The sequence below is a fragment of the Protopterus annectens genome, chromosome 5.part1 (genome assembly GCF_019279795.1).
Source record: "Protopterus annectens isolate FY-2018-M chromosome 5.part1, PAN1.0, whole genome shotgun sequence".
Classification (NCBI taxonomy): domain Eukaryota; kingdom Metazoa; phylum Chordata; order Ceratodontiformes; family Protopteridae; genus Protopterus; species Protopterus annectens.
In genome coordinates this window covers 632,209,059-632,220,656 of record NC_056736.1, presented here as the reverse complement: position 1 = coordinate 632,220,656, position 11,598 = coordinate 632,209,059, and the positions used below count along the sequence as shown (strand labels likewise).

General features: G+C 42.8%; 1 protein-coding gene across 3 annotated transcripts in view; it reads left to right on the top strand.

The window, feature by feature from the left end:
- Positions 1-11,598, top strand: part of USPL1 (ubiquitin specific peptidase like 1) — a 1,186,769-nt gene that overhangs the window by 132,869 nt on the left and 1,042,302 nt on the right. For 2 of the 3 annotated variants that reach the window (XM_044073247.1, XM_044073245.1), the window contains exon 1: positions 531-681. The exons of the other annotated variant lie outside the window; for it this stretch is intronic. The gene's annotated coding sequence lies outside the window, so the exon portion shown is untranslated. Of the gene's footprint in view, positions 1-530; positions 682-11,598 lie in introns of those variants that run through there. 3 annotated transcript variants of the gene reach the window in all.

Genomic DNA, 11,598 nt, shown 5'->3' with positions numbered 1-11,598 from the left:
AATTTAAAAAGTCATTTTTGTATCTGGGACATCTAAATATTGTCAAATGCTACAAACATAAGCTTTTATTTTGGCAAAAAAGTGAACTTCTTTTGTTCACCGCGGGTACACTTTGTCTCGCACGCATTTCTACAAAAATATCCCACTTTGGGCATTTGAAAATATGGCAACCATACACGCGCGAGTAAGTCATTTACGAGTAATACATGTGAAGACACGTGAGAACTCCACTATAAACAGAGGTACATGATACTTATTGTAATTTGACTAAAGTAAACCAAGGGACGTAGCAGTTGCATCTTTAATATAGCTCCCTTTCCTGTTAATTACAACTATGCCCTAATGGTCCATTTTTTTCCCCTCAGACTTGGAAAATGCTAACGAAAAACGCGCGTCGTAGGTCCTTTTCATCAGCTGCTCGTTTTGTTTTCGTTTAGGAGAGCTAGGGCAAGCAATTCAATGCCAGCCAATCAGACTGTTGCTGATGCGATACATCTGCTGCCTGTGTATTTGAAAGACCTTGAGTTGTCCATTTTGCCTGAATAAAACCGTTGCAGTGTCACGAGATAGCTGCAATAGCGTTTTTAATATGTTTTGTAACTAAAAGTAAGCGATTCTGTACTTTATATTGGAGTATGTGATCTTCGATGTCTTGAATAATACCTTGGGGGTTTATTAAAGGTAAGAAACTTTTTTTTTTATTTGAAATAGCGACGTAGTGATCTTTGTGTTTCCCATGTCGGGATCTACGCTTTCTGAATGAAATCAGTGTATCTGGTGACTGTGGCTGTAAATGTTTCGTAGTTATGGAGACAGGCAGTCTTTTAACAATAAAATAAGTTGATGATCACTGTTATGTTCATGTTAGTGAAATTATAAAAGCCATTCGTTTTTTTTTTTTTTTTTTTATGTAACAGCACGTGTTTGGTCTGTATGTGAATCTGACTGTGTGTATACTTCTCGGATTTGTGAGCACTTTTGGGAAGATATTTAGTAGGAGATTGTTGGGGGAGTTGTGTTACAAGTTTTGCACTTCTTCCTGATGCAGCAATGGAACTGCTTTTTCGTCGTGTAATCATTGCGTATATGTATGTGATCCCAGATTGAGTGGGTAGTTTTTCTTTTGGATGTATTTACATGTAAAATGTTTTCTTTTTTTATCTTTTTTTCCACTGTATTTGTTTAAACTATTTTAAATTGTAATGTAATTCTAAGTACTATAGTACAAAAAGTAGCTTGTCTTATTTGAGCTTATGCCATTGGCCATCTTGCACTTTTTTTATAAGTTGATCTGTCATGAAATACATACACGTGGAGCACTGTGTGTATGCTTGGGTGTTAATGTGATTGCTGTTGTGCGCTTAAGATGATGACAGTGCACCAAACCATGCTGTAGAAGTGGTTGTCATGGGAACGTTAACTACTTTGGGAGAAATTCAGGATACCTTTTTATACCAGACAGTTGATTAGTCTTCTTTGTGTTGGTAGTCCGATGTATGTTTTAGTTATAGATTTCCGAATATTAAGCCAAGAGAGCTGTGTTGTAACTGTTTTTAAATTTAGTATTTTTATGTAGTCCGTATTTTATTGTGACCGAGAGAACTATGTTCACCCTGTATACTTGCTAATGTCAATGATTTCCATAGTTTGCCCTTACACTCGATGAGAGGGTGGAGACAGTGATAAATAATGGCAAACTATTTTCATTACTATAGCAGTGTCTGTGTTAACGACCGTCACCAGTACTGTTGTCCAGCAGGGTGCTGGCAGAAATTGGGCTACTGTTGGCTGAAGGAGGAGAAAAGAGGGGAGAAGGCAGGTAAACACTAGGACTGTGGTAGTGAGGATCAGAACTTTGAATCTTGGCAGTATGATTGGTATAGAGAGAGAGAGCTAGCTGATATGATGGACAGAAGGAAGGTTGGTATATTGTGTGTGCAAGAGACCAGATGGAAGGGGAGCAATGCTAGGTGTATCGGAGTGGTCCAAATTGTTTTATCATGGTGTGGATGGGAGGAGAAATGGCGTAGGAGTTATCCTGAAGGAACAGTATGTTGAGTGTTTTGGAGGTGTGTCAGAGTGATGTTTATGAAGTTGGAAATAGGTTCATAGATAGATACTAGGCTATCGGCCCAAGGGCCTATGCAAGCCTAGCCAACAAGGTTCCCTGGCTTACGCCACCCAAGAAATTTATTTTCTTGTGCCACTGTCGAGCAGAGACACAGAAGTGATCCCCGGGGTGTATTTCCTATTTCCCATCCACTCCTCAAGATTTTTTCTTGAGTGCTAATGAAGAACTTTGCTTGACATAGATGGGTAGCCTGTTCCAGAGTATGGGAAGTCTCTGGGATAGGAATCTATCCCTTCAGCATGTCCTGTTTATTGTGGTGACAAGGTTTAGGTCCCTAGAGCGTGTAGCTCGGAGGGATTGGGATTTCTTTAGGTGTAGCATGTCCAACAGCTCTGGGTGATATGCTATGGAGTAAAGCTGGAGTTTTTTGAGGTGGTCAGTGTAGAGCATTTGTTTGAGTCCAGTAATCCTCTTTCGTGAGGTACTTCTGTGGCCTTTCCAGCTGCTGCAGATGTCTTTGTGAGGTACATTCCAAAAGGGGTGTTGTACTCTATAATGGGTTTAATGAGTGATGAGTAGAGGGTAACGATGACCTTTTTTTTTTTTTTTTTTTTTTTTCCTGGATGAGAACCCTTTTATGATGAGGTGTGCCACGTAGAAGGACTTCCTGACTACTGTGGCGATGTGACTATCAAAGGAGAGAATACTGTCCACCCGGGTCCCAAGGTCTCTTATCACGCATTCGGTGTTAGATTGCTGCCTATGTGGTAGTTCATGGGTACAGAGTTTTTACCAAAGGAGATGACACTGCACTTTTTGGCATTGAGCTTGAGGCCGTGGATCTGACACCAGGCATCTGTCTCAGAGAGGCCCTTCTTCATATGTTCATACTAGGCTATCTGCTTTAGGGCATTTATAAGCCTAGCCAGAGTGTGTTTGGCTTCGCCACCCATTTTAAATGAATTTTGCTGTGCCATTTTTCCATGTTAGTATACTGTGCCTCTGTCTAACAGTGACACAGAAGTGATACCCGGGGTAAACCTACGATCTCCCATCCACTCATCAAGATTCCTCTTGAAGAGAATCGATGAGGGACTTTGCCTGACCTGGACTGGGATTTTATTCCAGAGTGAAGGGAGCCTCTGGGTTATGAATCTGTCCCTCCAGCATGTCCTATTTATTTCAGTGCTGAGGTTCAAGCCTTTCGAGTGCGTAGCTCGATGGGATTTGGATTTTCTGAGGTGTAGCATGTCCATTAATTCCGGATTGGACATGGCTTTATACGGAAGGCACAGATCGCCTCTGAGCAGGCTGTATGCCACTGAGTAGAGCTGGAGTTTCTTTAACCGGGCAGCGTATGGCATCTGTTTGAGCCCTTTGATCCTCTTGGTGAGGTACTTTTGGGGTCTTTCCAGTTGCTGCAGGTGTCTGGTAAGGTACATCCCAAAAGGGGCATTGTACTCAATTATCGGCCTGATGAGGGATGAATAAAGAGGCATGATGACCTCCCCTGATCTAGATGTGAATCCGTTCATGATAAGGTGGGCTATATAAAATGTTTTTCTAGCCTCCCCTGATCTAGATGTGAATCCGTTCATGATAAGGTGGGCTATATAAAATGTTTTTCTAGCCACTTTGGCCACGTGGTTTTCAAATGAGAGATTGCTATCAACTTGGTCCCCAGGTCCCTAATTACTACTTCTGTACTTAATGGATTACCACCTATGTGGTAATTTGTGGGTTCTTTGTTTTTGCCAAAGGGGATGACTGTACACTTTTTGGCATTTAGCTTAAGGCCATGGCTCTGGCACCAGTTGTCTGTTTCTATGAGGCCCTTTTGTAGGATGCTTGTGTCGGCTGGAAAGTCGATTATGGCGCCTAGTTTGCAGTCATCTGCCAACTTGGCCAGCCACAGTCCTTCCATTTTGGCCTGTACCTTCAAAAAATATATACCGAACGAGAGGTCCCAGTATTGAGCCTTGTGTGACGCCACTTGTGACTGGTTCGGTGTCTGACATGGCTCCAGCAATTCTAACCATGTGGGTTCTGTCCTTGAGCCAGTTTGCAACCCATCTAGTGACATGGGGGTTTATATTTAAGCTGGTGATCTTATCTATAATGCCAGAGTGGGGTATTGTATAGAAGGCTTTTGCGAGGTCCAGGTAGGCTGTGTGGACCACCTTCCCCTCGTCAATGGCCTTGGTGACTGTTTCAAAGAAATCGACCAGGTTTAAGAGGCAGGATCTGCCCTTAACAAAGCCGAACTGGGTAGGATCCAGTGTCTGTAGGTCCCCAATATCTTTATTTATGAGGTCCATGATGATCCTTTCCATAGCTTTGCAGACCAAGCTAGTCAGGCTTATGGAGCGATAGTTTCCAGGATCTGTTGAGGCACCACCTTTGTGGAGAGGGACCACTGTTGGTGTACGCTACTCTTTGGGTACATATCCTGTAGTAAGGCTGAGATTGAACAGTAGTTTTATGTTTGGGTTTAGCTCTTCTTGGAGTTCATGTAGAACGCAGCCCGGGACACTGTCTGGTCCCATTGATGCTGTGTTTTTTGCTTTGGAGAGGGCGGCTCTTACCTGAGCATCTGAGATGTCGGGGGGGCAGCACTCTGCTGGGATAGATATTTGCCCTTTTGGTGGGGGGGGGGAGTTTGCGCTGAACCTGTCAGCTAGGATGTTGGCAGTGTCTGGGTTCGGTGTATTTTTTGTCATTTTGGACTAATTCTGAGCATATCTGGGAATTCCCACCCAGGTTCCTAACATAACTAAAGAAAGTCTTGTGATTATCCTTAGTGTCCTGTGCAATTTTTCTCTCGAAGCTGGCCTTAGACTATTTTATGAGTGCCCATAGTTTTTTGCTAATACTGATCAGGGATGCCTTCCCTTTTTGGGATTTTGCTCTCTCATGTAGTAGCTTCCTCCTTCTATTGTATAGTTTGTTTATGGCTGGGGTCCACCAGACAGGAACGCCTGCCTTTGGAGGATTGGGTTTTGGTTTTATTTGGGATTGCATGATCCATGCATTCCTGAAAGTGTTCATAGAATGCGTTTATAAAGGATTCTGCAGTCTGGGTCATATTTTCCACAGGCCCGGGGGCTTTGAAGGATTCCACCTCGGTTTTGAGGAGTGTGAAATTTGTTTTAGAGAAGTTTTTCACTGTGGTTTTCTGGGTATTGGGTGGGGTCGGGATGTGAATATCCAGTGAGATTAGTTTATGGTCTGATCTTACCAGTGGGGGATACACTTCTGGTCTGGAGCATAGAGCCCCCATGTTGGTGATGATCATGTCCAGTATGTTTTCCCCTCTTGTGGGAGTGGTAACAAGTTGTTCCATAGCATTTGAGTTTATAAATTCTAGGAACTTTTGGGCTGGGGTTTTGGAGCTAGAGTAATGCTCCCAGTCTATGGGTAGTTGAAGTCGCCCAGTATAATGGTGTTTGGAGAGACCTTCATATTTTCCAGTGTTCTCAGGAAGGCCTAGTGGGGTTCCTGGGTTTGGGAGGGTGGTCTGTAGCAGGCTATAAACTGGAAGGCAGTTTTACCCGCTGTTAGTTGCACATGGATAGTCTCTGATGCTTCGTGCTGTTCCACCAACCTGGAGGTGTGGGTATCTTTGACGAATATTGATACTCCCCCCTCCTTTTGTGGTTCGGTCTAAGTTTTGGGGCCGAAAAGCATGGCATGAGGTATAACCTGGTAGTGCTGGGGTGCTCTCGGGAGCCTTGAACCAGGTTTCTGTTACTGCACAGATATCGATGTTCTCTATGCTAAGGAGAGTTTTGAGTGCATGCATCTTGAGGTTTAGACTTCTGGCATTGAGTAGCGTTACTCTTAGTTTCTTATCCCTTGTGATACCTATGGAGGTGGGTTTGTCTTTTGAGACTTGCCTAAAAAAGGCACTATGGGGGTGGCAAGAGCCTTTGCCAATATCCGAAAGCCCAGGGGTGATAGGTGCGAGCCGTCCTTAGCGAAGCATCGTGGCTTGTCAAGCATGTCATCCCAGGGTGACAGGCATTGGATCCCCTTTGAATGACACCAATACGTAAGCCAATTGTTGAAATTGATAATCTTGTCTTCATATTGTGGCATCATTCTTGGTGATGGTAAGATGCTACTCAAGGTCAGGGTCATACCGGCCTGGGCTACATGCTCAGAGAGCTCCTCTTATGTGTCTCTTCATGTAGTCTAGGTAGTCATCCACACCAGCATGGACAATGACTGAGTCATATTTGTACTTGCCTTGGAGTGACCTGAGTGCTTGTGTTATGTGGCGGATCCTAGCACCCAACAGGCAGCTCACCGTGACCTTCTCCTTGTTCAGCCTGGTGAGTGGGACGTCAGTGTGCCTGACGATAGTCTCCTATTACAAGTGTATCAGGTGTGTTGTTTAGCTTTAAGGGCTGTGAGTGTTCGGCACACTGGCTTTGTGAGCTATGTGTTGCACGTGTTTTGTTTTGGGGTAGCGGTTGCTTGGGTGTCCGCTTTGGAGGTGTCTGCTGCTTAGGGAGATTTTTATTTAGAGCCTCTGAGTATGTTTTTGTGTGTTTGGGTTGCTGTCGTGTCTGCTGCTTAGGGAGATTTTTATTTAGAGCCTCTGGGTATGTTTTTGTGTGTTTGTGTTTGGGTTGCTGTCGTGGTAGGTCTATGTGAGACTGGAATTGTGGTGAGTGTGGTTTCCTTCTCCTCCTGACTGGTTACGCCAGTACTGAGTTGAGAGAGCTTAGCCTCCAGTTTGGCTATATGGTTGCATCTTTCACATGTGTTGGAATTTGTTGGTAGGAGGAGAGGGTTGTCTGTGTACATGAGGCAGTTGTAACATTGCCTCAAGAGTCCCAGATTCACCAGCTGGGACCGGAGAGGAGATTGACAGCTGACCTTTTGACATGCTAGAATAGTGTTGGGAATTCCTTTATAATTGAAAGATAGGGCCAGTGGGGAACAAGGTACTCAAGGGGAGTTTGTGAGGGTGTAGTGCTTTTAATTTTTTAGTGCTGACTTATATAATTGTTTTAGTGAGCAAGTGCCAGGCTTTAGAGTAGGAATATGGTGTTTATTATGAGAACTAGATCAGTTCTAAGGGAAAAAATGAAGAGCAGTCTTTGTGGAGCCGAGAATTGTTTAAATCCAATTAAGCGGAGCTGCGCTGTGTGCAAAATCTCGCAAACTGTGACAAAGCGTGTTTTATACAGGGGAGCTTGAAATTGGCCCAAAATGGCCAATAGACTATCAGATTCTTGTGCTGGGAACACTCCTCCAGGGATAGATAGGCTGATCTAAGCTCCCCACTGCCACTGGTGAACAAAGAAGCCTCTCTTTATCCAAGAAAGGAAATGGGCAACACAGGAACTTTCCAAAAGTCCAGAATACAGCAAAGCCTGTGTTTGGACTACTCTAGGTCAGGAAAGACAGGGAAACCAGGATATTTTTTTTTTTTTTTTTTTTTTTTTTTTGCAACAAACAGGAAAATGCAATAAATATGTAACGCAGGCTAGCGCACTTGAGTGTGTAGCATCAACAGGTAAATGCAACAAACAGGACAAACTTTAAATTACAAGCGCAAAAGCGCGCTAAAGCTGGCTTTAAAGCATGGGGTTAGAAAGAGATAGGAAATGGCCCAAAACGGCCAATAAGCGGCAAGTCACTTGGCTGGAACCACTCCTCAAGGGACAGATAGGCTCCTCCGAGCTCCCCACTCTCACTGGTGAACAAAGAAGCTTCCTCCTATCCAAATAAGGATATGGGCAACACGGGAACTATGGCACAGCCCAGAGATCAGCAATACCTGAAGACTGGACTGTTCTAGTTCAGTAAAGGTGGGAAAACGAGGATATTTTATTTATTTATTTTTTTTTACAAAGTAGCAGAAATTAGGTACAGAAACACAGTAAATGCTTTAATTCGGCTAGTGCACTTGTGTGTAGCCTACCAGTTAAACTAAGCAAAAACAAACTTAAGTGTAAAAAACTCAGAAATACAGGCAGGAATGCAATAAAACAACTTTGTAGAGCTTATTTATTTTAAGAAACGGAGAAGTCTATATTTACACTTAGTGTCTGCCTAAAGACTGCTATATCAGCCTGTCCTCTGTTCCTGTGTGTGTGCCTTTGCTCACCTGGTATGGTTCCTGCCCTGGGAAACTCCCAACTTTTGAGGCTATCACGGCGTTTTTGGACCCTAACATACCTTTTGAAGCACACTTAGTGCCTGCATAAAGACTGCTATATCAGCCTGTCCTCTGTTCCTGTGTGTGTGCCTTTGCTCACCTGGTGTGGTTCCTGCCCTGTGAAACTCCCAACTTTTGAGGCTATCACGGCGTTTTTGGACCCTAACATACCTTCTGAAGCACACTTAGTGTCTGCCTAAAGACTGCTGTATGTATTTGCACCTCTATCTTGCAAACTTTTGTGTGGTGTTTGTATGTGGTCTAGGATAGGGCTCTGCCTCGTGTCTGCCAGCGGCTTACCAGCATCCAACACTCTAGTTTACCCCTGTAACCGTCTCTCCCTCGCCCGTTTTTTTCCCTTCCATAACTGAAACTGCTCTTGTACTTCTCTAAATCGGCCTCTAGATAGCAGTTTTCTCCTGTCCAATTCTGTACCAACTGTTAGCTCTTTCAGACTGAAATACAACTATTTTCTTTTAGGTATATATTTCCCCTTGCAGTTTGTTCTGCCCTCTAGACTTGTAACTCACAGAGTATCCCCTTACTCTCTCCCCATACTTCACTAACTCACCCTTCCAAACTTACACTACTTAGTCTCTCTTATATCTTGACTGATTCCACTCCTGCTCTTTTCTTTCACTGTTTCTACCCGCTCCGTTCGCCCTGCGGACTCACTTCGCTCCCCTACCCTACCCCCAATTCCCTCCCACCCCCAGTGTTCCTAACCTTATACTTCTATGGCCACACCCCTCTTTTCTAACACCCAATTACAACTTGAAACCAATTACTCTTACCCAACCACACCCACCCAGCAATAGCTTACTCCACCCTCACATTTCCACTGTAAGCCTCATACTCACTCCACTACATTCTTAGTTCCTACCCTACCTAGTATTAGTTCCTTATCTCTTACTTTCCTTTTGTAACTACACTCTTTACCACTTCCACTAACCTAACTTATCACAGCATTTCACTTCCTACTCTCCAATCTCTACTATACTCTACCTCTTAAACTAACCTTTACCACTTCACATAGAATCCCAACATCTCTCTCAAATACTCTTTTCCCTCCACAGTGTCTCCTGCTCTATACTCCTTCCCACTTCAGGCACTGTGACATACCCTCACACCAAGTCTCTCTACTTTTATATTTTGCCTATTTATATTCTAGCTCTAAATCTAATACCTCTACTCACATTGAATCATGATAACTATATCCAGACACACCCTACAAATGGCTATACTCTTAACTTCAATTGCAGTAGTCCTTACCACCACTTATCTAATCACCTTATTTGAAACAAAAAACCTCTACCTGCATAACTACTCACAAAAACAAACACTTACCCTTAACAACTCACTAGCCCAAGCCCACATCAATATCACCTCCACCTCCAATTACCTACAAGCTAAATACCACAGACTTACTCCCATAAAACTGAATCACCTTGTAGTAAAAAAAATAAAAATCCCACCCATCCTTAATCACAGCCACATACTTGCTCTCAAATATTCCTCCTTACAAGCTGGTGACATCCACCCTAACCCTGTCCCACCTAAACCTAACTTTTCATCTGCTACACATTCTCCACCCAACTCCCCTGATACCCTGTTTAATTTTCCTAACTCCTTAAAAATTGGACATCTTAACATTCGAAGCATAAACAATAAAACAACTAATCTCCACGCCCTTCTCAGTACTTACTCATTTGATATTTTCTGCCTCACAGAAACATGGTTAAAACCCACAACCACTGACAATGAAATAACCCCACCAGGATATAACATATTAAGAAATGACAGATTAAAACGTAAAGGAGGTGGAGTGGCTTAAAAAGTTAACTCAGCTGAAATTTTGATCTCTAAATTTCAAATCAACTCCAACAAAGCTATAAATATATATATTCTGCATCTACCTACCCCCTGGCCATAACATTACTAATATAGAAGATACCCTGTCCTGGATTTCCTCAACCTACCCACAAGAAACTATTATTCTAGGAGACCTCAACATTGACTGGTGTAGTATCAACAATGATAATCCCTCTTCCTATATCAACCTACATAACTTTAAACAAACTATTACCACCACTACTAGAATCAACAAACCTAACAACAAAGAGACCATCCTAGACTGGATTCTAGTCAATAAACAAAGACAAAACTATCAAGTAGGAACCCTGCCAGATGATATCAGCGACCATTTGCCCACATATATCATCAGGCATAAAAACGACATAAACAAACCTCCTAAGTTTATTACTGTCAGAACCAAAATACATTTTAATCCTGACTTATTTCAAATGGAACTAAATGCATGCGACTGGAATCCCCTAAAAATCCTCCCACTAGACGAAGCTGTCAGCTACTTTAACCACAAATTCTTAACAATACTAGATACCCACGCACCCAAAAGATCTATCAGGATAAAGTTCAAATCTGCTCCCTGGCTCTCAAAAGACACAAAACAAAAAATACTAATAAGAAACAAATCCTGGGCTAAATGGAGAGCAACTAGAGATGTCTCAGAACACCTGAACTTTAGACAACTACGTAATACTACTAAAAAAGCCATACTCTCTGACAAAAAAGCCTATTATAGTAAACTTCAACAGTCTCGCACCAAGAATCCACAAAAAATTTGGACTGCCATTAATAACCTTCTTCAGCCCGGCCATTCTAGTACCCCTCCACCCCTAGAGTCAGAAAATAAAACCAATCTAGAAATTGCCAATGCCTTCAATACCCATTTTACAGAGAACATTCAAACCCTGGCCACACAGCTAACCTTTACAAACACTAACCTACCTAATTCCCAACATGACAATCGTCCTATTTTCAAGATAAAACCCATCTCAATCTCCTTTATCCAGAAACTAATTCACAAGCTAAAACCCTGTACACCCTCTGATAACCTTCCAGCTGAATACCTTCAACTTGCAGCCAGAGCAATTGCTCATCCTGTAGCTATTCTTATTAACCATACCATTTCTGAAAGCACTATCCTCAATCTTTGGAAAATCTCCCACATCATTCCCTTGCATAAAGGAGGCAACTCTGAGTACTCCAACTATAGGCCCATAGCACTACTCTCACCTTTAGCTAAGATCATGGAGAAATGTATCCATCATCAGCTAATAGACTACCTAACTAAAAATAACATCCTGGCCAGCTGCCAACATGGCTTTAGACCCTTTCACAGCACCACCACTGCCCTTCTATCTTTCACCAATACTGTTAACACCAACCGGAACAATAACTACCTCTCATCTGCACTCTTCATTGACCTGTCAAAAGCCTTTGACATGGTCAATCACACCCTACTTATAAATACCCCACAATCCCTCTCTCTGGA